Genomic DNA, 24,843 nt, shown 5'->3' with positions numbered 1-24,843 from the left:
AGGATGCAGAGGAGATTCACCAGGATGTTACCTGGGCTGGAGCGCTTCAGCTATGAAGAGAGTTTGGACAGGCTGGGGTTGTTTTCCTTAGAGCAGAGAAGGCTGAGGGGGGACCTGATTGAGGTGTACAAACTTATGAGGGGCATAGATAGGGTAGATAGAAAGGAACTTTTCCTCTTAGTAGAGGGGTCAATAACCAGGGGGCATAGTTTCAAGGTAAGGGCAGGAGGTTTAGAGGGGATTTGAGGAAAAGCTTTTTTCACCCAGAGGGTGTTTGGAATCTGGAACTCACTGCCTGAAAGGGCGGTAGAGGCAGGAACCCTCACAACATTCAAGAAGCATTTCGATGAGCACTTGAAACGCCATAGCATACAAGGCTACGGACCAAGTGCTGGAAAATGGGAATGGAATAGCTAGGGCTTGATGGCCGGTGCGGCCACGATGGGCCGAAGGGCCTCTTTCTGTGCTGTATAAATCCATGACTCTATGACTATGATGTTTCCCCTCATGCGGGAATCTAGAACTAGGGGGCATAATTTCAGAATAAGATGTTTCCCCTCGTGGGGAAATCTAGAACTAGGGGGCATAATTTCAGAATAAGGGGGCACCCTTTTAATTCGGAAATGAGGAGGAATTTCTTCTCTCAGAGGGTCGTGAATCTTTGGAATTCTCTTTCCCAGAGAGCCGTGGAGGCTGGGTCATTGAATATATTTAAGGTGGAGATAGACAGATTTTTGAACGATAAGCGAGTCAAGGGTTATGGGGATCGGGCAGGGAAGTGGAGTTGAGGCCAAGATCAGATCAGCCATGATCTTATTGAATGGCGGAACAGGCTCGAGGGGCCAAATGGCCGACTCCTGCTCCTGTTTCTTATGTTCTTATGTTCTTAAATAGAATTATTGAGGAGTTCATATAATAAATTGGACTGTCGAAGCGATCATGGGGTTATAAGTAGAATTACTGAGGAGATCATAGAGTTATAGATGGGATTGTGGTGAAGATTGTGAGGTAATACATAGGATTATTGAGGAGATCACGGGATATAAATAGGTTTATTGAGGATATCATTTGGTAATAAATAGGTTTATTGAGGTGATTGTGAGGTAAATAAGATTAGCAGCATTTTTGAGGACTGATGGGTGACTCCCAGTCACCACAGCACTGCCATCAGTACTGAAACTGTGGCTGGAATGTTGACATTTAAACCTGCCCGGGGGTGGGGGGTGGTGGAGGGGGCCCGGTAGAGTGCGGAAACCTGCAAGTCTGGGTTTCCCCGCACACTGTGGAGTTTTAACACCACAGTGTGCGAGAGACGTCATCGGCAGGTTCCCCACCCGGCAGTCAGGTTGATTGACAGGTTGATTGACAGGTCGATTGACAGGTTGATTGACAGGTTGATTGAAAGGCCGTTTGACAGGCTGGCTTCCAGTCGGGCGGGGAACACTGGAGAAGAGGCCGCAACCACAGGCAGGTGCGAGCCCCGACCCCTGGGGAGGTGGGGGCAGGGGTGGGGTGGAGGTCTGATTCCGGTGGGGTGGGGGCGGTCCGATCCCGGGGGTCCAATCCCTGACCTTGGTGGGGTGGAGGTCTGGTTCTGGTGGGGTGGGGGGTGGGTCCGATCCCGGGGGTCCAGTCCCTGACCCTGGCGGGGACTGATGGTGAGGGAGCTTGGTGGCCGGCCCGCAAGGATTGCACCCCGAGGCTGTCCTCACCTCGCTGCCGCTGTCGGGAACCCCGAGGCGTGGGATCCCCAGCCAGCCATAGTTAAATCCGAGGCTTCCAGCCTCATTATAATATTTAAAGTACCAACCCGCCTCCTGGGAGTGGGTTGGCTGCCCGCCCCCTTGTCCAGCCTCCATTAAAACTGGAAGTGGGCGGGTTGGAGGCAGATTAAGAACATAAGAAACAGGAGCAGGAGTCGGCCATTCGGCCCCTCGAGCCTGCTCCGCTGTTGAAAAAGATCATGGCTGATCTTCTACCTGATCTCCACTTTCCTGCACTATCCCCATATCCCTTGATTCCCTTAATAGCCAAAAATCTATCGATCTCGGTCTTTAATATACTCAACGACTGAGCCTCCACAGCCCTCTAGGGTAGAGAATTCCAAGAATTCACCACCCTCTGAGTGAAGAAATTTCTCCTCATCTCAGTCCTAAATGGCCAACCCCTAATCCTGAGACTGTGACCCCTGGTTCTAGACTCCCCAGCCAGGAGGAATCATCCTTCCTGCATCTACCCTGTCAAGCCCTGTAAGAATTTCGTATGTTTCAATTAGATCACTTCTCATTCTTCTAAACTCTAGAGAATATAGGCCTAGTCTACTCAATCTCTCCTCATAGGACAACCCCCCATCCCAGGAATCAGTCTTGTAAGGTTCGCAAAAATTTCAGAGGATTTCTACAGCCCCGAAGATTATTTGTGATTAAAGAAAACCTGGGTGGAATATACCTTAAAAACCCAGGGTATCAAAATGACTGTCAGGCCTCGTGGCAGAAGACAAAGACAGCCTCTCCCATCGCTGGCTGACAAAAGGATTTGAAAACACCAGCCTGTGTGAATGCATGAAGTACTTGAAACTGTCAATCAACTGCAGTTTAGGAAGTTTCACCCACAGGACAAAGGATGTTTGTTTACAGAACTCTCTACAATGTTGACTCAAAGGCTTAAGTACTTAAAGCTGTCAATCAATTGCGGTTGGACTGCGACCGCAGGACAATGGTTTGTTTACAAACCACTTGAGTGCTATTGACTGAACACTTAAGTATGCCTGAGACATTTTGTATTAAGCACAAACCAGTTAAAATGAATGGGTAATACATTCAAACCCATTACAGTCAATGGGGACAGATCGATCACTTTTGTATAGCCCAGATACATCCAGATTTGGGTGCGAAGACAACGGCTCCCAATGGGGTATAAAGATAGCCTCTCAGGAAGCCATTCTCTCTCTCTCTCTGCTGCCTTGCCTCCGTGCCCTGCCTACAAAAAGAACAGCTCAACAGCCCGCCCAAAGAAGTGGAATACCAGCAGTTACTTTGAATTACTGGGGTATCTCTACTTTGGGGCGGTGAAGAATCCAAGGCAGACTGCAGGGACACGGAGCAGGCATTCACTGGTGAGCATAAAATGTTCTGGCCCATTACAAGGCAACCTAGATAGGTATAAGGGGTGGGAATTTTGTTAAATTGTAATTTTAGTCAATTTTCCCTCGATGTGTCCGTTTCTCCTCCCCTATTAAGTAAAAGTGTGCTGTATTAAGCAAAGTGTGCTGTATTAAGCAAAGGGTGCTGTATTAAGTATAGGTGTGCTGTATTTATCATTATTTTCAATTTATTCTTATTTTCAATAAATACTGGTCTTCTTTGCACCCAACCATGAGTCTCGTTTTGTCTACATCGCTACTGAAATAAGTCCGGCGGTCAGAACCAGAAAAGGGGAGCGATTCGAAACTGCACGGGGCTCTGGAGCAGCTCAGATACTTCTGATTGGCCAGAGACAATAACCCCAGTAGCCCCCCTATTTTCTACAGTCTGGTGAACCTTCATTGCACTCCCTCTCTGGCAAGTATATCCTTCCTTAGGTAAGGAGACCAAAACTGTACACAATACTCCAGGTGTGGTCTCACCAGGGCCCTATATAATTGCAGTAAGGTGTCTTTACTCTTATACTCAAATCCTCTTGTAATGAAGGATTGAGCTTGGGATTCAAATTGTTAACGCTTTAACCTCCCACCTGACCCCAAACTACCCATTTTTGGGGGGGTTAAAATCCCCCCCACCCCATGATTCTAAAATCCCACAATAATTTCTGACCTCACCGAAAGATCACAGTGCTGCTTTAAATAAGATGCACTATGCTTGCAAGGTGCACTACGCCAAGCAAAGAAATAGCAATCAAAATGGAAATAAAATATCTGTGGGTAACTAACCTTTTTTCCCACTGTCAGTGAGAGAAGATGAATCGCAGACTCATTATACACAAATGGGATTGCAAGAGGCCAGGCTATTTGGTAATGCAAATTTCTTTTTACTCCATGAAATATTGATACCTTGCCAACGTAAATTACTTGGCAGTTTTATTAGCGAGAGCGTGGAGGTCTACAAAACACACCCCAAGGGATAGAATTTGTACCTGCTTCCCGTCAGTGTACAGATAAGTGTTTGTACTGGGAAATGGAGGTGTGAATAATTGAAAGGGTTCCACATCAGACATTTAGATACCAGATCTCATAAAACAAGTCCCTGCAGAATAGTTGAAAAGGGAAATGGAGCGACCAGGACCTTGAGGGCTTTTGTTAGAGTAAACAAGGAGAAACAGGCGGAAGGGGGTCGGTAAATGGAGGACGCCGATTTAAGGTAATTGGCGAAAGAACCGGAGGCAAGGAGAATTATTTTTTTACACAGCGAGTTGTTGTGATCTGGAATGCGCTGCCTGAAAGGGCGGTGGAAGCAGATTCAATAGTAACTTTCAAAGGTAAGAAGTCACATGACACCAGGTTATAGTCCAACAGCTTTATTTGAAATCACAAGCTTTCGGAGCGCTGCTCCTTCTTCAGGTGAAGTGGAGAAATGCATAAAGACACAGCTTATATAGTCAGAGAATCATGTCAGATGTTTACAGGTAACCTTTCCAACTGCCATTTATCACACCTCGGCAGAGAGATAATCACAGCAGTCAAAGGTGTGAATGGTGTCCAAACAGGTCAGTCAGGGAAACATTACATCAAAGAACAATGAGGTGGGGTCACAAGGGGTCAAATATTGCAGATGCTGGGGTCTGTATGAAAAACAAAAAAACAGACAAAAAACATTTTTTTTGGCTGGAAATCACAGCAGGTCCGGCCGCATCTGTGTAGAGAGAACAAGCCAATGTCGACTCGAGTCTGGATGACCCTGCATCAGGTGGGGTTACATGTAGCGTGACATGAACCCAAGATCTCGGTTGAGGCCGTCCTCATGAGTGCGGAACTTGGCTATCAGTTTCTGCTCGACGATTTTGCGTTGTCGTGTGTCTCGAAGGCCACCTTGGAGAATGCTTACCCGAAGATCGGAGGCTGAATGTCCTTGACTGCTGAAGTGTTCCCCGACTGGGAGGGAACACTCCTGCCTGGTGATTGTTGCGCGGTGTCCGTTCATCCGTTGTCGCAGTGTCTGCATGGTCTCGCCGATGTACCATGCTCCGGGGCATCCTTTCCTGCAACGTATGAGGTAGACAACGTTGGCTGAGTCACATGAGTATGTACCATGTACCTGGTGGGTGGTGTCCTCACGTGTGATGATGGTATCTGTGTTGATGATCTGGCATGTCTTGCAGAGGTTGCTGTGGCAGGGTTGTGTGGTGGCGTGGTCGCTGTTCTCCTGAAAGCTGGGTAATTTGCTGCGAACGATGGTCTGTTTGAGGTTAGGCAGCTGTTTGAAAGCGAGTAGTGGAGGTGTGGGGATGGCCTTAGCGAGGTGTTCGTCGTCATCGATGACATGTTGAAGGCTGCGAAGAACATGGCGTAGTTTCTCCGCTCCGGGGAAGTACTGGACGACGAAGGGTACTCTGTTGGTTGTGTCCCGTGTTTGTCTTCTGAGGAGGTCTATGCGATTTTTCGCTGTGGCCCGTCGGAACTGTCGATCGACGAGTCGAGCGTCATATCCCGTTCTTACAAGGGTGTCTTTCAGTGTCTGTAGGTGTCCATCGCGTTCCTCCTCGTCTGAGCAGATCCTGTATATTCGCAGGGCTTGTCCATAGGGGATGGCTTCTTTAACGTGGTTAGGGTGGAAGCTGGAGAAGTGAAGCATCGTGAGGTTGTCCGTGGGCTTGCGGTAGAGTGAAGTGCTGAGGTGTCCGTCTTTGATGGAGATTCGTGTGTCCAGGAATGAGACTGATTCTGAGGAGTAGTCCATGGTGAGTTTGATGGTGGGATGGAACTTGTTGATGTTATCGTGTAGTCTTTTCAGTGATTTTCGCCGTGGGTCCATAGGAAGAAAATGTCGTCGATGTATCTGGTGTATAGCGTTGGTTGGCGATCCTGTGCAGCGAAGAAGTCTTGCTCGAACTTGTGCATGAAGATGTTTGCGTATTGGGGTGCGAATTTGGTCCCCATGGCTGTTCCGTGTGTTTGGGTAAAGAACTGGTTGTCGAAGGTGAAGACATTGTGGTCAAGGATGAAGTGGATGAGTTGTAGGATGGCGTCTGGAGATTGGCTGTTGTTGGTGTTGAGTACTGAGGCTGTCGCAGCGATGCCGTCATCGTGGGGGATACTGGTGTAGAGTGCCGAGACGTCCATCGTGGCGAGGAGTGTTCCTGGTTCAACTGGTCCGTGGGTGCTGAGCTTCTGTAAGAAGTCTGTAGTGTCGCGACAGAAGCTGGGCATTGTTGTACTTTACATTGTAGTTGACCGCTTAATCCAGGCCACCAGACAGAACACCTGGCTCGTTCCCTGCATTTTGTGATCCCTTGATGGCCATCATGCAGTTTGTCCAGAATGTCTTTCTGCATTGATGCTGGAATGACCAACCGGCACCCTTGTAGCAGCAATCCTTGTGCAATAGTGAGGTCACCTAAAACGGCCGCGTAAGGTCTAAGAGCGTTGTCAAGTTTCGCATGATCTGGCCAGCCCTCACGGCAGTATGTGTGTGATGAAATATGCCATTCATCAGGCACTGTATTCCCTGTGTTTAGTTTAGTTTCAGTTTCATTTCCTTACCTGTATTGTATTGTGTGTAGGGCTCCGCCCATACCTGGCCCCTACTTAAGCAAGCCCCAGCGTGTCTCACAGCAGTACAGCAGATCTCTGGATGAGAGACACTTCTCCACTGTGTATTACTTTCTGAGTTAATAAAAGCCTTGCTTTGCTCCGTTAACGTCGAATCTCGGATTCATTGAGGCACATCAATTTTATTAACTCAATTTTCAACGCAATGGACCAACTCTTGAAACCCGAACGTTTGGATTTGAACCCGCATGCTTCGGACGCATCGGCACGGTTCGGACACTGGTTTAAGTGTATGGAATTCTTCCTGGACAATTCCGCAGCCATCACAGGCACTACGGACGCTGAGAGTATGAAACTCGGAATCCTGCGGAATTGGGTAAGCCACCGGGTTTACCCCCTCATCCAAGACGCCGACACGTACCCGGCCGCCTGCGACATCCTAAAGGCGCATTACCAGCAGCCTACGAACGAGGCGTACGCTAGGCATCTGCTCGCTACTCGCACACAGCGACCTGGGGAATCACTGGATGAGTTCCTAGTCACCCTGAAAACGCTTGGCAAAGACTGCAAGTGCCAAGATGTAAAAGCCGCAGTGTACACTGACGAGCTTGTTCGTGATGCCTTTATCGCAGGCCTCAGCTCCACTTACATCCGGCAGAGACTACTGGAAAAAACGGGATTGGACCTGAAACAGGCTGTGGACACAGCACGATCCCTGGATGTGGCCCAGAGAAACTCGGACGCCTACTCTTCGGCCCGCGCCGCCCACGCCGCCACGTGTGCACCAAGGGCGCCACCATCTTGGAAGGCATCTTCCCCGCCCGGCAGCCCGACACCGTCGGGGCCCCGCTCTCCCCCCAGAAGCCCTACGACAGCCGCGACGCGTCGGGGCCCCAACTGCTACTTCTGCAGGCAGCCGAAGCACATCAGAAACCTATGCCCGGCGAAAGGCACCACCTGCTTTAAGTGCGGTAAGAAGGGGCACTTCGGGAAGGTGTGCAGAGGGAACCCCGCTGGAAAACCCGCCACCGCCGCGTGTGCGCCGTGGGAGCGGCCATCTTGGACGCCATCTTGCCCAACCTCGTGGGGTCCGTCATCTTGTGAGCAGACAGCATGGACGCCATCTTGTCTCGATCAGGGCCCTACAGTGGCATCGGTCACAGTGGACCAGACCAGACCGCACCCGCTATCCAAATCAATGGTGGACATCGAGGTAAACGGGTGCGGGGTTAAATGTTTAATTGACAGTGGAAGCACGGAGAGTTTTGTCCACCCTGAACTAGCACAACAACTCTCTCTAATGGTGGTCCCTGCTCGGGGCACCATCTCTATGGCTGACAAAACCCAGACATCGACCATTATGGGTTACTGCGCGGTACAATTGTCCATTAACGGAACTGTATACGATAATTTTAAATTACTAATCATGAAGAATCTATGTGCGAGCGTGATCTTGGGCCTGGATTTCCAGTGCCACCACCAAAGCATCACGCTCAAGTACGGTGGGTCCCAGCCGCCCCTCACAGTGTGCGGTCTGGCTACCCTGAAGGTAAAGCCGCCTTCGCTATTCGCGAACCTTACTCCCAACTGCCGGCCAATAGTGACCAAAAGCAGGAGGTACAGCTGGGAGGACAGGCGGTTTATCGCGACCGAGGTAGACAGGCTCCTGAAGGAGCATTATCGAACGCAGCAACAGCCCGTGGCGCGCCCAAGTGGTAGTGGTGAGGGGTAGCGAGAAGAAGCGGATGGTGATAGATTATAGCCAGACGGTTAATCTATACACCCAGCTAGACGCCTACCCGCTACCCCGCATATCCGAGATGGTGAACCAAATCGCCCAATACCGGGTGTTCTCCACCATCGACCTCAAGTCACCATACCACCAGCTCCCTATCAGACCAGAGGACCGCCCGTACACCGCCTTCGAGGCGAACGGACGCCTCTACCAATTCTTCAGAGTCCCCTTTGGGGTGACGAATGGGGTCTCGGTCTTCCAGAGGGAGATGGACTGCATGGTCGATGACCACCACTTGCAGGCAACCTTCCCCTACCTCGACAACGTCACCACCCGCGGTCACAACCAGCAGGATCATGACTCGAACCTCGAGAGGTTCCTGAAAACCGTACAAAAACTCAACCTCACTTACAACGAGGACAAGTGCGTTTTCAACACCACGCGCCTCTGCATACTAGGCAGCGTGGTGCAGAATGGGGAAATCGGACCAGACCCCGACCGATTGCGCCCCCTGCCCAACACTCCCAAAGCCCTGAAATGGTGCCTGGGGTTATTTTCTTATTATGCCCAATGGGTCCCCAACTACTCCGACAAAGCCCGCCCCCTCTTGAAAGCATCCTCTTTTCCGCTCTCTGCTGAGGCCCACGCCGCCTTCAAAAGCATTAAGCGGGATATTGAGCGGGCCACGCTACAGGCAGTGGATGAGAACACTCCCTTTCAAGTGGAAAGTGATGCGTCTGACTTTGCCTTGGTGGCCACCCTCAACCAGGCGGGGCGGCCCGTAGCTTTCTTCTCGAGGACCCTCCAAGGGCCCGAGATCAGACACTCCTCCGTGGAAAAGGAGGCCCAAGCCATCGTGGAGGCAGTGCGCCACTGGCGGCACTACCTAGCCGGCAAACGCTTCACCCTACTTACCGACCAGCGGTCGGTAGCGTTTATGTTCAATAATAAACAGAGGGGGGCCTAGAAATTCAGTTGCGTTTGCGCCCACTTATTGGCTATAAAGTGGTTTGCGCCTAAAGTTTTTTACCGCCCGAAATTCAGATGGACCCTAACATCGGCGTTAGCCGGTAGCGCTGCGCCGGCACCGATGATGTCATCGGTGTGCGCAGCGCCCCGGTTGCAATGCTATTCCGGCCCGATGGCCAAATTCAGTTGCGGCCGCCTCGCCCGTGGCAGCCGCAAACAGCGTTTGTGAAACGGGGTCTTGCAGCTCCGAAAGGCCGGCGCATAAAGGTAGAGCAGCGGCCGGCCGCTTTCCCGGTAGCCGCCTGCCCGCACCTCCCTCCCCGGACTCCTGCACCACCCCCCCGCGGCACTGATGTCTGTGTCCCGCGAGCCCGGCACTTGTCCGTGGTGCCGGGCTCATTTGCCGGGGGAATCCACCGGTGATCTGACGGCTGCAGGCAGCTCCTCCTTAAGAGAAGGAGGAGGCCTGCAGTACCCCAGCCTGCCGCACCGCATCGGGTGCCGCAGCGGGAGCTGAACGCCTGAAAGTGACATTTAACGCCCCTAGCGAGGCGGCCAAACCCTGCAATAGCGCCCGCCGCCGTCTTGGCCCGTCGCAACTGAATTTTAGGCGGGCGCTACGGGAATCCTGGCGAGCGCTAAATTTCGGGCGCAAAAGACCTGGCGGGGCCATACCGAATTTCTAGGCCGGGGAAGATTAAAAATGATAAGATTCTTAGGTGGCGGATCGAGCTCTCCACCTTCGAGTATGACATCATTTACCGGCCAGGGGCCCTTAACGAATCCCCCGACGCCCTCTCACGAGGGATGTGTGCCAGCGCCACCGGGGATCGGCTACAGACCCTCCACAATGACCTCTGCCACCCAGGGGTCACACGGCTGTTCCACTTCATAAAGTCCCGCAACTTACCCTACTCGATTGAGGAAGTTCGGTCTCTGACCAGGAACTGCCGCACTTGCGCTGAGTGCAAGCCTCGGTTCTACCGCCCAGATAGAGCCCACTTAATCAAAGCTACACGGCCCTTTGAGCGGCTCAGCTTAGATTTCAAGGGCCCCCTCCCGTCAGTCGACCACAATGTTTACTTCCTGAACATTGTGGACGAATACTCCCGTTTCCCATTCGCCTTCCCCTGCCCAGACATGACCAGCGCCATGGTCATTAAATGCCTCAACAGCCTGTTCTGCCTGTTCGGTATGCCGAGCTACATCCATACGGATAGGGGGGCGTCCTTCATGAGTGAAGAGCTACGCCAGTACATGCTGTCCCGGGGGATCGCCACGAGCCGTACCACCAGCTACAACCCCCAGGGTAACGGCCAGGTGGAGCGAGAGAACGGGACAGTATGGAAAGCAGTCACTCTAGCTCTAAGGACCAAGGGCCTCCCTATCTCCCGCTGGCAGGAAGATCTCCCAGATGTGCTCCATTCGATATGGTCGCTATTGTGTACTGCCACTAATGCCACGCCTCATGAACGAATGTTTGTCTTTCCCCGGAAATCCACCTCAGGCGTATCCATGCCATCATGGCTCTCCACCCCAGGTCCGGTATTTGTACGAAGGCATGTGAGGGGCCACAAGACGGACCCCCTCGTGGAGTCAGTGCACCTACTCCACGCCAACCCCCAATACGCGTATGTCCGGCACGCCGACGGAAGGGAGGACACCGTGTCCATAAAAGACGTCGCCCCAGCCGGTAACGACAACAACCATAGGGAGGGCATCACGAGGGAAATTAGAGAAGCGTGCAATAAGAGCACAGCTGTCATCATAGGTGACTTTAACTTACATATAGATTGGACTAGCCTAATCAGTAAAAATAATGAGGAGGAGGAATTCCTTGAGTGTTTAAGGGATGGTTATCTGGATCAATATGTCGAGGAACCAACTCGGGAACAGGCTATATTGGACTGGGTACTGTGCAATGAGAAGGGACTAATCAGTAATCTTGTTGTACGGGGACCCTTGGGTCAGAGCGATCATAACATGATCGATTTCTCACTCGAAATGGAGAGCGAAGAAATTGACTCAGAGACTAAGGTCCTGAATTTAAACAAGGGGAATTATGATGCCATGAGACGGGAACTGAGTAGGTCTGATTGGACAACGTTCCTGAGAGGACTGGAGGTAGATAAACAATGGCAAACATTTAAAGATAGAATGACAAAATTGCAAAAATTGTTTATACCAATCTGGCATAAAAGGAAATCTAAAAAGGTGACTCAACCGTGGATAACAGGGGAAATTAGAGACAGCATAAAATCCAAAGATAGGGCGTATAAAATAGCCAAAAAAAGCGCCAGAGCGGAAGATTGGGAACAGTTTAAGATAGAGCAAAGGAGGGCAAAGGGCATGATCAAGAGGGGCAAAATAGCTTACGAAAACAAGCTGGCGGAAAATATAAAAACTAACTCCAAAAGCTTTTATAAATATATCAAAAGGAAAAGACTGGTGAAAACCAAAGTTGGTCCATTGCAGTCAGATACGGGGGAATATATAATGGGAAATAAGGAAATGGCAGATCAACTAAATGCATACTTTGGGTCAGTCTTTACGAAGGAAGACACAAAAAACCTCCCTGGGATATCGGGAAAAATAGGGACATTGGCAAAGGAGGAACTGACGCAAATCAATATCTCTAAGGATATGGTGTTAAGGAAGCTAAAGGGATTGAAGGTGGACAAATCCCCAGGGCCTGATAACATGCATCCTAGGGTACTGAAGGAGGTGGCCCTAGAGATAGCGGATGCACTAAGGATGATTTTTCAGAATTCATTAGACTCGGGAACAGTGCCGATGGATTGGAGGGTAGCTAACGTTACCCCACTATTCAAAAAGGGGGGTAGGGAAAAAGCAGGTAATTACAGACCTGTAAGCCTTACATCAGTTGTGGGCAAAATGCTGGAGTCCATCATTAAGGATGAAATAGCGGAGCACTTAGCAAATGGGGACAGGATAGGACAGAGTCAACATGGATTTACAAAGGGTAAATCGTGCTTGACTAATCTATTGGAATTTTTTGAGGGAGTAACTGGTAGAATAGATGGGGGAGAGCCAGTAGATGTGGTGTACCTGGACTTCCAAAAGGCCTTCGATAAGGTCCCACATAAAAGATTAGCATGGAAAATTGAGGCTCATGGGATAAAGGGGAAAGTTTTGGCGTGGATAGGGAACTGGCTGTCAGATAGAAAACAGAGAGTTGGAATAAACGGCTCATTTTCTGAATGGCAGGCAGTAACAAGTGGGGTACCACAGGGATCTGTCCTGGGCCCCCAGCTGTTCACAATTTACATTAATGACCTGGATCAGGGAGTCGGATGCAGCATTTCCAAATTTGCAGACGACACTAAACTAGGAGGTGGGGTGGGCTCAGAGGAAGAGACCAGGAAGCTCCAGAGCGATTTGGACAGACTGGGCGATTGGGCGGATAAATGGCAGATGCACTATAATGTGGACAAGTGCGAAGTTATCCACCTTGGGTGCAGGAACGGGAGGGCAAATTATTATTTAAATGGCAATAGATTGGGAGAGGGGGAAGTACAGAGAGACCTGGGTGTTCTTGTACACCAGTCACTGAAGGCGAGCATGCAGGTGCAACAGGCGGTCAAGAAGGCAAACGGTATGCTGGCCTTCATAGCAAAAGGGTTAGAATACAGGAACAGGGATACCTTGCTGCAGCTGTACAGGGCACTGGTGAGACCACACCTCGAGTACTGTGTACAGTTTTGGTCGCCTCATCTGAGGAAGGATGTTCTTGCCATGGAGGGGGTGCAGCGGCGATTCACCAGGCTGATACCAGGAATGGCGGGAATGACCTATGAGGAGAGACTATGTAGTTTAGGGATGTACACACTGGAGTTTAGAAGATTGAGAGGGGACCTCATAGAAGTGTATAAAATTCTGACAGGTCTAGACAGACTGGATGCAGAAGGAATGTTTCCCTTGGCGGGTGAGAACAGAACTAGAGGACATAATTTAAGGATAAGGGCTAAACCATTTAGGACAGAGATGAGGGGGAATTTCTTCACTCAGAGAGTGGTGAACCTGTGGAACTCATTGCCACAGAGGGCAGTGTACGCCAGCTCATTAAATATATTTAAGAGGGAATTAGATATATTTCTACGGGCAAAAGGGGTTAAGGGTTACGGAGAGAAGGCGGGGACGGGATACTGAATTAAAGGATCAGCCATGATCTCATTAAATGGCGGAGCAGGCACGAAGGGCCGAATGGCCTACTCCTGCTCCTATCTTCTATGTATCTATGTATCTATAACAACAGCAACAGCGATCACAGCAATTCTTACCCACCCACTATCCTTTCACCACCCCCAGAAGAACATTGACCAACGGTGCCCCCACCAACTACCCCTTCAACAACCCTGGTGGCGCCCCCGGCAGAGACCCAGGAGGCCACCGGGGACACCCAGCCAACACCCGCGGCACCACAACAGCTATGTCGGTCACAGAGGACTATCAAACCCCCGAACAGACTAAATCTGTAGAAGGGGTGAATGTGATGAAATATGCCATTCATCAGGCACTGTATTCCCCGTGTTTAGTTTAGTTTCAGTTTCATTTCCTTACCTGTATTATATTGTGTGTAGGGCTCTGCCCATACCTGGCCCCTACTTAAGCAAGCCCCAGCGTGTCTCACAGCAATACAGCAGATCTCTGGATGAGAGACACTTCTCCAATGTGTATTACTTTCTGAGTTAATAAAAGCCTTGCTTTGCTCCGTTAACGTCGAGTCTCGGATTCATTGAGGCACATCAATGTGAAGACCTGACGAAGTAGTTCATCTGTTTCCTGTTCTTGACGAAGTGCAGCCAGGCGTTTCTCGGTAATGGGCAGTGCAGTGAGTATTGAGTGTACATAATTCTCTATGCACTGCACCTCAGGGGAATCATCCACCGGTGGCTGGTAGGGAGCCCTGGAGAGGACGTCGGCAGTTGCTAGGCTCTTCCCTGGCACATGTGATATAGTGAAGTGAAAGTGCATGAGTCGCATCCGAAAGCGCTGAATGCAGGGGGACAACTCGTCCAGGTTTTTAGGTCCCAATAGTGTAAGGAGGGGCTTGTGATCTGTTTCGACCTGGAATGTCATGCCTATTAGGAAGTCTCTATAGCGCTCACACGCCCATGTAATGGCCAGGGCCTCTTTTTCAATCTGTGCATAGCGCTGCTCTGTTTTTGAAAGGGCTCATGAAGCATAGGCTACAGGGCGCCAGTCAGTGTCAGGTCTCTTTTGTAAAAGGACTGCACCCAAGCCAAACGGTGAGGCATCAGCTGACACGTTAGTGAGTGCATTGGGGTCATACAGTGCAAGGCCTGGCGGGGTGGTTAGCTCCGTCTTTATCTCAGTGAAAGCTTGGGACTGCTGGGGTCCCCAATACCATGAGGTCTGCCTGTTGAGGAGATCCCGGAGTGGCTTGGTTTTATCGGCTAGATGGGGTATGTATTTGCCCAAGTGATTGACCAGTCCCATGAAGCGGCGTATTTCAGATACATTCCTTGGCGCGGCCATGTGTGCGAGGGCCTTGACTTTGTCAGGATCTGCTCTGACACCGGTCCCATCGATGACCTGGCCGAGAAATTTCACCTGCGTTTTGGCGAATTCACATTTGGAGTTAAGAGTAAGTCCAGCTTGCTGTAGTTTACTGAGAATTGCAAAAAGTCGCTGATCGTGCTGTTCTTGGGTTGCGCCAAACACCAACACATCATCCATTTGGCATAAGACACCATCAAGTCCCTCAAGGAGGCGGGACATGCGACGCTGGAAATGCTCAGGGGTGGATAGCTATCGGATTGTTGTAAAAATCCATCTAGTTCACTAATGTCCTTTAGGGAAGGGGAAAAAAGTCCTCCTCACCAAAATTTGTCAAGCAACAGCCTCACAGAATCATACTGTTCAGCCAATGTCCCAAACTTGTCCATCCCAGTGGCAGGGGTGGCTACACAGTCAGGAAGGAGTGGCTCTGGGAGTCCTCAACATTGACTCTGGACCTTATGGGCAAGGAAACTTCCTGCTGATTACTGCCCTCCCTCAGCTGATGAATCAGTGCTCCTCCATGTTGAAGAAGCACTGAGAGTAGCAAGGGCACAGAATGTACTCTGGGTGGGTGGACTTCAATGTCCATCACCAAGAGTGGCTCGGTAGCACCACTACAGACTGAGCTGAAGGACATAGCTTCCAGTCTAGGGGAAAACCTACTTGATCTTGTCCTCACCAATCTGTTGCAAATGTATGATAGCATTGGTAGCAGTCATTGTGGAGACGAAGTCCTGTCTTCACACTGAGGACACCCTCCATTTTGTTGTGTGGCACTATGTGATGAAATAACTCTGTGTTCTGGCATTTGTATTGTTGTTGTTGTACTTGTTTATGTCTGGAATGTTCTACCGGTGTAACCACTAATGCTCCTCCCTAGCCCCGCCCCTCTGGATCCTCCTGATTGGTGTGAGTCTTACTTATAAGAGCTGGGTCTTACTCATAAGGGCTGGGTGGGTGATGAATGATGGTTGCCCTGTGTTAACTTGATGCCATGTTCTTACTTAAGAAAAGCCTTTAGTTTTAAGGTTTAACCTCACGGATTCAAGCCGTTATTTGGCACATCAATTTTATTAAGTAACAACTTTTGGAAGATGGATCGATTTTTGAAACCAGAGCATCTGGATATTGATCCCCATTCGGCAGATGCGTCGAAGAAATTTACGCATTGGCTTCGATGTTTTGAACACTTCATCGCATCAGTCGATTCGACGGTTAACAAGTTGGGTCTTCTAACCAACTTGGTAAGTCATCAAACTTACTCGATAATTGAAGATATTACTACATATGAAGAGGCCCTCGCAGCCCTTAAGGCCCAGTACCTTAAGTCGGTTAATGAAGTATATGCCAGGTATCTTTTGTCTACTCGCAGGCAATCTCTGGACAATTTCCTGCAGGACCTTAAGGCTTTGGCTAAGGATTGCAACTACAAGGCTGTCTCTGCCATATTGTATCAGGAAGAGGCCATCCGCGATTCTTTCATATCTGGCCTCCGATCTGATTATGTTAGACAGAGACTTCTCGAGAACGACTCGTTAGTTTTAAAAACGGTCGTCGCTACTGCTTGATCGTTAGATGTAGCCCAGAAGAATTTAGAAGTGTATGCATCAGCCCACGCGTCTTTCTCAGCCTCGTGTGTTCCGAGTATGGAGGCATTCATAACACCAATGGAGCCTCCACTCAATCCTATTGTTGTGGCAGTACCCCATGGGTCTAAGTGTTATTTTTGTGGCCAATCTAAACACCCCAGGCAACGATGCCCAGCCAGAGAGGCTACCTGTTTTAAATGTAAGAAACGGGGACATTTTAGTAAAGTGTGTAAGGGTAATCCTGTACCCGATGTCTTTTCTGCTGCCGCCTATCGTTTTACTCTAGCCTCGGTTACGGTTGACCAGACCATACCGTGTTCCTTGTCGAAATCTATGATGGACATCAAGATTAATGGTCGTCCTACTGGGTGTTTGATAGACTGTGGCAGTACTGAAAGTTTTATACACCCCAACCTTGTTAACTCCTGTTCATTGAAGGTGTATCCTACTCGAAGTGAAATCGTGATGGCGTCCAAGTCCCTTACTTCGGAGGTAACTGGATATTGTAAAGTCACATTGACCGTTAAGGATACGGAGTATAAGGATTTTAAACTCCTCATATTACCTCAGTTGTGTGTGAACTTAATTTTAGGCTTGGACTTCCAGTGTCAGCATGAGAGCGTCACCCTTAATTATGGTGGATCCCAGCCTCTGCTCACAGTCTGCGGCCTTTATACTTTAAAAATAAGTCCGCCTTCTTTGTTCGTGAACCTTGCTCCTAATTGTAGACCTATAGCGACTAAGAGTCGACGGTATAGTTCAGAAGATAAAAAATGCATAAAAGAGGAAGTGGAAAGGCTTCAACGGGAGGTAATCATCGAACACAGTAATAGCCCAGGTGGTGGTGGTTAAAACTAATGAAAAGAAAAGACTTGTGGTCGATTATAGCCAGACTATAAACTTGTATACCCAATTAGACGCCTACCCTTTGCCTCGTATTTCTGAGATGGTGAACCAGATAGCTCAGTACTGCGTGTTCTCCACCATTGATTTAAAGTCTGTCTACCATCAACTCCCCATTAAAATAGAAGATCAACCTTATACGGCCTTCGAAGCTAATGGGCGCCTGTACCAATTCCTTAGGGTGCTCTTTGGAGTGACGAATGGGGTATCCGTCTTCCAACGGGAGATGGATCATATGGTGGATGAATACGCGTCGGAAGCAACATTCCCGTACCTGGACAATGTTACTATCTGTGGGCGCGACCAACGGGAGCATGATCAAAATCTCGCGAAGTTCCTAGAGACTGCAAACAAGTGTACCTTCAATACTACATGTTTGTGTATTCTTGGTTGCGTTGTGGAGAATGGGGTAATTGGGCCAGATCCTGAAAGATTATGCCCACTTAAGGAATTACCTTTACCTCACACTGTAAAAGCTTTAAGAAGGTGTCTGGGATTCTTCTCGTACTATGCCCAGTGGGTGGCTAACTACTCAGATAAAGTCCGACCTCTTATTAAGTCGACATCTTTTCCGCTATCGGCGGAAGCTCAGGAGGCTATCCTTAATGTCAAACGGGACATTGAGAAGGCAGTGGTATGTGCCGTGGATGAGAAGATCCCTTTTCAAGTGGAAAGTGATGCATCTGATTTTGCGTTGGCAGCAACTCTTAACCAAGCTGGTAGACCAGTAGCTTTCTTCTCTCGTACATTTCAAGGACCAGAAGTTCAACATTCTTCAGTGGAAAAGGAGGCACAGGCAATTATTGAAGCAGTCAGGTATTGGAGACATTATCTCGCTGGCCAACGTTTTACGCTCATTACTGACCAGCGATCTGTGGCCTTTATGTTCAATACTAAGCAGAGAGGCAAGATCAAAAATGATAAGATTTTAAGATGGCGAATAGAACTGTCAACATATGACTATGATATTCAGTACAGGCCTGGAGTATTTAATGAGCCATCGGATGCTTTGTCATGAGGAGTATGTGCTAGTCTAGGTATAGATAAGCTTCAAAGTCTCCACGACGCACTCTGCCACCCTGGGGTTACCAGAATGAACCACTTCATTAAGTCCCACAATCTACCCTACTCTATTGAGGAGGTCCGGACAATGACCAGAACCTGTCGTGTTTGTGCTGAATGCAAACCTCGCTTCTATAAGCCGTCCGAGCCAGCTCATCTTATTAAAGCAACTCGACCATTTGAGTCTCGATTTTAAAGTTCCCCTTCCATCGAGCGACCGTAATGTCTATTTTCTTATCTTATATATATAAATCGGTACATCTGTCTGTCATTCTGTCTGTCTGTCATCGCGTGTGCGTCTGTCGGGTATGCGCTCGAAAGTTACAGGGCGTACCTACGCGCGCGTTACCTCCAAAGAAAGCTTACGCTTCCGAGACGGTTTTAAGCGTATTTACGTTTCGGCCGGGCTAAAATCGCGCCCGCGGTATCCGAAAAACCTTAACATTCCGCTCATTAGCATCTCATTATCCGCTCATTAGCGACAGAGTGACCTCGAGCTCGACCAATTGTACGCCGGGTTGCTGGCGTGTGCCGCCGGGCCAATCGGTGCGTGTGTGGCCGGGCCTTATCGTTCTGAACCGAGGTGAGTCACCGCCATCTTGATTCCAAACTTTTCCTTTCTTTTTCCCGCTTTCTGCGTCTTTAAAAAAAACGTTGCTTTTAAAACACTTAGGGCTAGATTTTCAGTTGCTTGCGCCAGCAGTTAGCGCCTTAAGAGAAGTGATTTCCGGGCGCTATGCGTGTAGCGCCCGGGCGCAGCGCAGTTTGCGCCCCGCCCCAAATTAAGTTGCCCGTTAGCGCCGGCGCAAAGTTTAGCGCCCGCCCGGATGCGCGCGCAGAAAATGACGTCACATCCTCGTGCAACGCCCTTTGGCCGCCCCGATTGCAAACTTCAGTCGGACCGCCCCATTGTGCGGCGGGCGGCCGGAGCGTTTGGAAAAAGGAACGCAACACAACCAGCGCGGGCCCCGGGGGGCGCTAATTAAAGGGAACGTCCTCTCCAGTATAAAGGCCATCCATTATTTCAGAAAACAGTCTTGTGCAACGCATTTCTGGAGACACAACAAGGAGGATAGCTAACTGGTTTCAAGCAGCAAGAGCCAGGTATTTTTGGACTCAGGCAACAGCGCTGCAAGTGGCCATTTGGAAATTAGAGTGTTTTCCAGGATTTGATGGGGGTTGCATGGGGTGCCAACGCGGAGCTGCAGCTCCATGTCCGTAGGGCTCGCAGACGCATTGTGAGAGGGGCAGCCCTGGCTAGAGGCAGAGGGGGCTACAGGCGTCGGCCACGTAGGCCTTACCCAGTCAGGCTATACCGCCAGCAGCGCTCCTACCTAAACATGAGTGCCGCGCGATGTGTTAAAAGGCTCCGATTCCGGAAGGGGGTGATTGCAGAGATCTGCCACCTGCTTCGCCGAGATCTGCGGCCAAAGCTCAGGTGCAGGACGTCTCTGTCGGTGGAAGTGAAGGTGACAGTGGCATTGAACTTCTATGCCACCGGCTCCTTCCAATACGCTGCTGGGGACATAGCAAACATCTCCCAGTACGGCGCGCATCGCTGCATCCGCCAGGTGACCGAAGCACTGTTCAGAAGGAGAAGCCAATTCATCTCCTTCCCCATGGCCCTGGAGAGCCAGCATCAGCGCGCATTGGGATTTTCCAGACTCGGGGAATTCCCCTTGGTGCAGGGCGCCATTGACTGTACGCATGTGGCTTTGCGGGCCCCTCTGGAGCATGGCGAGCAGTATCGCAACAGGAAGGGCTACCATTCTCTGAATGTGCAGCTGGTCTGTGACCACAAGCAGCGCATCATGGCAGTCAATGCCAGCTTCCCAGGCAGCAGCCACGATGCCTTTATCCTGCGGCAGAGTACTGTGCATGACATGTTCCAGGCACAGCCTCCCCCAAGAGGATGGCTACTCGGGGACAAAGGCTATCCTTTGTGCACCTGGCTCATGACCCCGCTCCGCGCGCCCAGGACCGCTGCTGAAGAGGCCTACAACGAGAGCCATCAAACCACCCGCAACATCATCGAGCTAACTATTGGGGTCCTCAAGCAGCGGTTCCGCTGCCTTGATCGCTCCGGAGGAGCTCTCCAGTATTCGCCGGACCGGGTCTCCCAATTTGTGGTGGTTTGCTGCATGCTACACAACCTGGCTATCCGCAGGACTCAGGCACTGCCACCTGACGTTGGACCAGCACCTCAGGAGGAGGAGCAGGAGGAGCATGAGGAGGAGGAGGAGGAGGAGGAGGAGGAGCAGGAGTACGTTCCCAGGAGGGAGCGACCAGGGCCAAGGGCCGCACGACGCCACCTTATTACACGGTACTTCTAAGCCCCCTGTCAGGGAATGGCCAGGGGCCATGAGGGAAGATGAATGCAGCCGCTCCGCAAGCCCTCAGCCGGCGAAGCCAACAAACACTAAGAAGAACAACCATGGAGACTGCATGAATAAAGATAATTTTTTATTACACAAAAATGAAAAGCCCTTCCCACATGAATCCCCAACAACAATAAACGGGCCCCACAAAAAGCCCAACAAACGACTCACTCCCACAAACTGGGGAGGAGCCACTCCACCTTTATTGAAACCGGGCCTCAACGTCGGCCTAACGCAAAAAAAAAGCCCTCCAAAAGCACAACCATGGGCAAAATAAAGATGGCCACCGCCATATTAAAGGAAAGCTGGCCACACCCTCTACTGAGTGGCCCGCGAGGGCGAGACCTTGGCCAGCATTTTGCCTCCCCTGCCCTGCCTGCTGCTCCTTCGCAAGCTCTGCCCAGTGGCTGCTGCGAGGCTGGGGGAAGGCGCCTGAGGCTCAGATGCCCTTCCGCCAGATGCCGCTGGGGGGCGGCCTACACGGCGTTTGGGCCTCAAGGGGCCGTCTCCTGAGTGGCGCACCTGAGCCTGGCCACCATCAGCTGCAGCCGCTTGCCCTTGACGGCCCAGAGGGGGAATGGCGGCGACGGATGGCGCAATGTGGGCCAGCAGGCGTCTGGGATGCGCTGGCTGGTGCTGTGGCGCGGTGGCACTCGGCCGGGCCCGCACTGCAGGATCCGCAGCAATCAGCCGACGGCCGGCTTGCTGGGATGGTCCAGCGCGGCGCCTGCCCTGGCGATGCCTGCCTGAGACAGCGCGTGTGGCAGCAGTGAGTGGCCCTGTGGTCCTGGTGTGCGCGCGCATCACATCCGCCAGGGTCTTGACGGCATCAGTTAGCATGCGGCCAGTCGCAGCAGTTGCTGCCCCGAACTCGCGCACACTGGTCGCCAGCGACTCGATGGCCTCAGGCATGCGCCCCACCACGCTCATGAGCTCCGTGTGGCGCCGGTCCGAGTCGTCGGCCATCTGATCGAGCTTCCGCACCTCCTCCGAAGTGAAGGTGTCCGGACTGGAGTCGCGACTCTCCCGCTGGGGAGGAGGGGGCCGAACTAGGGGACCCTTGCCGCGTTGGTGACGGCGAGTGTGCCGAGCAGCAGCACTCCCCTCTGATCCTTCCCCCCTTTGGGGGGAAGGCCGCGGGCCACGCGCACGGCTGCTGGGTGGCTGGACGCCACTGGTCCCAGAAGCTGCATTGCCCTGCGACAGTTCCTCCAGGCACTCGTCCAGTGAGGAGGTGTCGAGCATTTCCTCCTCTCCTGCTGGACGTGACTGTTCCCCCGAAGGTCCGGCTTGCTCCTCCTCCTCCTCCTGGTTGGAGGTGCTGTCACTGGCAGCCTCAGGGTCCTGGTCGTCACCAGCTGAAAGCAGGAATGCACAAGAGTAGCTTCAGAGTGAGGAGACGGCGTCAGCGAGGGAGTTAGGACTGGTGGGATTCAGCGCATTGGTGGGACAGTGGCAAAGGAGGTAGCTCGGATGGGCCAGTGCGACGCGAGAGGGCCAAAAGGCGAGGTCCTTACCATTGCCGGGCAGTGGAGGGTCGGATACACCGCACGCTGTGGGGACAATCACACGTGCTCCCATGAGCACACACACGCGCTCCTCCAGCCGAGTGAGCTTCTGCAGCTTGGCGCGGCCACCCCTGGCACGGGCCTGGCGATTAAACGCTACTTTAGCCTGCAAGAGAAAGGACGGGCTGTAAGTGCGCAGTGAAGCCCTGATGTAGTGTGCACTGCCTCCCATGGTGGAATAGCTTGGACAGAGTGAAGCCCTGATGTAGTGAGCACTGCCTCCCATGGTGGAATAGCTTGGACAGAGTGAAGCCCTGATGTAGTGTGCACTGCCTCCCATGGTGGAATAGCTTGGACAGAGTGAAGCCCTGATGTAGTGTGCACTGCCTCCCATGGTGGAATAGCTTGGCCAAAGTGTAGAGTGCCGAATGGCCATTTGATGCTCATGACTGTCCCAATGCTGCTGGCTGAGGGCTGGCCAAAAGGACTTTCAGGTCCCTTTGCCCATCATGTCAGGTGTACATGCAAGAATGAGGAGGAGACTGGAAAGGCTACTCACCCTCACAATCCTGGTCAGATCGTTGTACTTCTTACGGCATTGTGTGTGGGTCCTGGGGGCCTCGCCGGTGAACGTCACCCTCTGGGCGATCTGCTTCCAGGCTTTGGTGTAGTCGTGGTGGGTTGGATTCCTCCCACTGTCTGGAAACAAGATCTTGCGCCTCACCTCCAGAGCTGTGAGCATGATGTCCAGATCACCCTCTGAGAAGCGCAGGGCACGCTGACGGGCCTTCTCTGGCGTTGCCATGACTCCCTGGGGCTGAGCAGTAGTGTTGAGGCCTCTTTGCAAGGCTGCAGTGTGCAGGGCGTGGCAGCAGACCAATTCGTCCCTTCCCCCTTTAAGAGCTGGTCGGCACCACGGGGTCTGCTGTCAGTGCAAAAATGACCGCACCCGTGCTGCGCCCCGCCTGGGCGCTATCCCTCTGGACCGCCGGCTTAGCGCCTAAAGAGAGTAGTGGAACGCCTCTTTTAGCGCTCCACCAACCTCTTAGGGCGAAGCCACTGAATTCCCGGCAACGGGGCGCTACTTTGGGGCGGGCGCTAACTTCGGGCGGGCGCTAAGGTTAGCGCCCCAAAACTGCCTATACTGAAAATCTAGCCCATATTGTTTTAAAAAAAAATGATTTAGAAACGAATTAACTTATCTAATCTCATTAATTTTCCTACCTTTCCCCGTTTTTCCAGGTAGGTCTCGAAGCCTCGGCTTCTCCTTCGCACCCACGCCCGAGCTAGGCACCTCCCGGCCCCACTCGAAGGCTGGAGGGCCGAGCCTCAGCCCAGCGCCGCTAGGGTGCGCGCGCAGCAGGAGCTGAGACGCGGCATCTCTCTCTGGCTCGGCCGGGGGGCGGGGCTTGCTGAGCATCAAGCATTACCCTGGCAACCGGGCCCGCCGGCCGTCTCGCACAGCCGCAATCGGCGGTCTTCACCTCGGGGGGGGGGGCGCGACCCTCGGGGGGGCCGCAACCCTCGGGGGGGGGGCCGCGACCCTCTGCGGGGGCCGCGACCCACGGGGGGGGGGGCGCGACCCTCGGGGGGGGCGCGACCCTCGGGGGGGGGGCCGCGACCCTCGGGGGGGCCCCCTGCCCTCCCTCCCCCCCCCCGCGGCCCCCCTCCCCCCCCCCCGCCCTCCCAGTCGCTCTCTCTCTCTCTCTCTTCCAACAACAACATGCCCTCGAAAAAGCCTCGGCACCGCCGGGCACTTCAGCTAGTAATATTATAGACGAGTACTCTCAGTTCCCTTTTGTTATCCCCTGTCCGGATGTGACTAGTGCTGTTGTAATTAAATGCCTCTGCCAAATGTTTTCCTTGTTTGGCATGCCTAACTATATACATAGTGATAGGGATTCTTCCTTTATGAGCGAAGAATTGTGACAGTTTTTGCTATCGAAAGGGATTGCAACGAGTAGAACTACCAGCTATAACCCTCGTGGTAATGGGCAGGTCGAGAAAGAAAATGCGACAGTGTGGAAGGCTATCGTACTGTCTCTGAAGTCGCAAGGCCTGCCGACCTCTCGCTGGCAGGATGTCCTGGCAGACGTGCTGCATTCCATAAGGTCTCTTTTGTGTACAGCGACGAATGCCAACCCTCATGAAAGGATGTTTAGTTTTCCAAGAAAAGCTACTAATGGAGTATTGTTACCCACATGGTTGACGACCACGGGCCCTGTGTTGTTGCGCAGACATGTGAGAGGCCACAAGACTGACCCACTGGTGGAAGAAGTACAACTCCTCCATGCTAATCCCCAGTATGCGTATATTCAATATCCGGATGGGCAAGAGGATACGGTCTCTATTAAAGATCTTGCACCTGCTGGAGCTCAAAAAGAGTTCGACTCTGAGAGTAGAGTTTTCAATCGTGGTATTGGACCTTCAGAGACACAAACCCTCAGTGTGG

This window comes from Somniosus microcephalus, chromosome 5 (genome assembly GCF_052327205.1).
Source record: "Somniosus microcephalus isolate GS21.2 chromosome 5, FLI_Smic_1.0, whole genome shotgun sequence".
Lineage (NCBI taxonomy): Eukaryota > Metazoa > Chordata > Chondrichthyes > Squaliformes > Somniosidae > Somniosus > Somniosus microcephalus.
The sequence above is the reverse complement of the archived record's forward strand: the minus strand, read 5'-3'. Positions refer to the sequence as shown.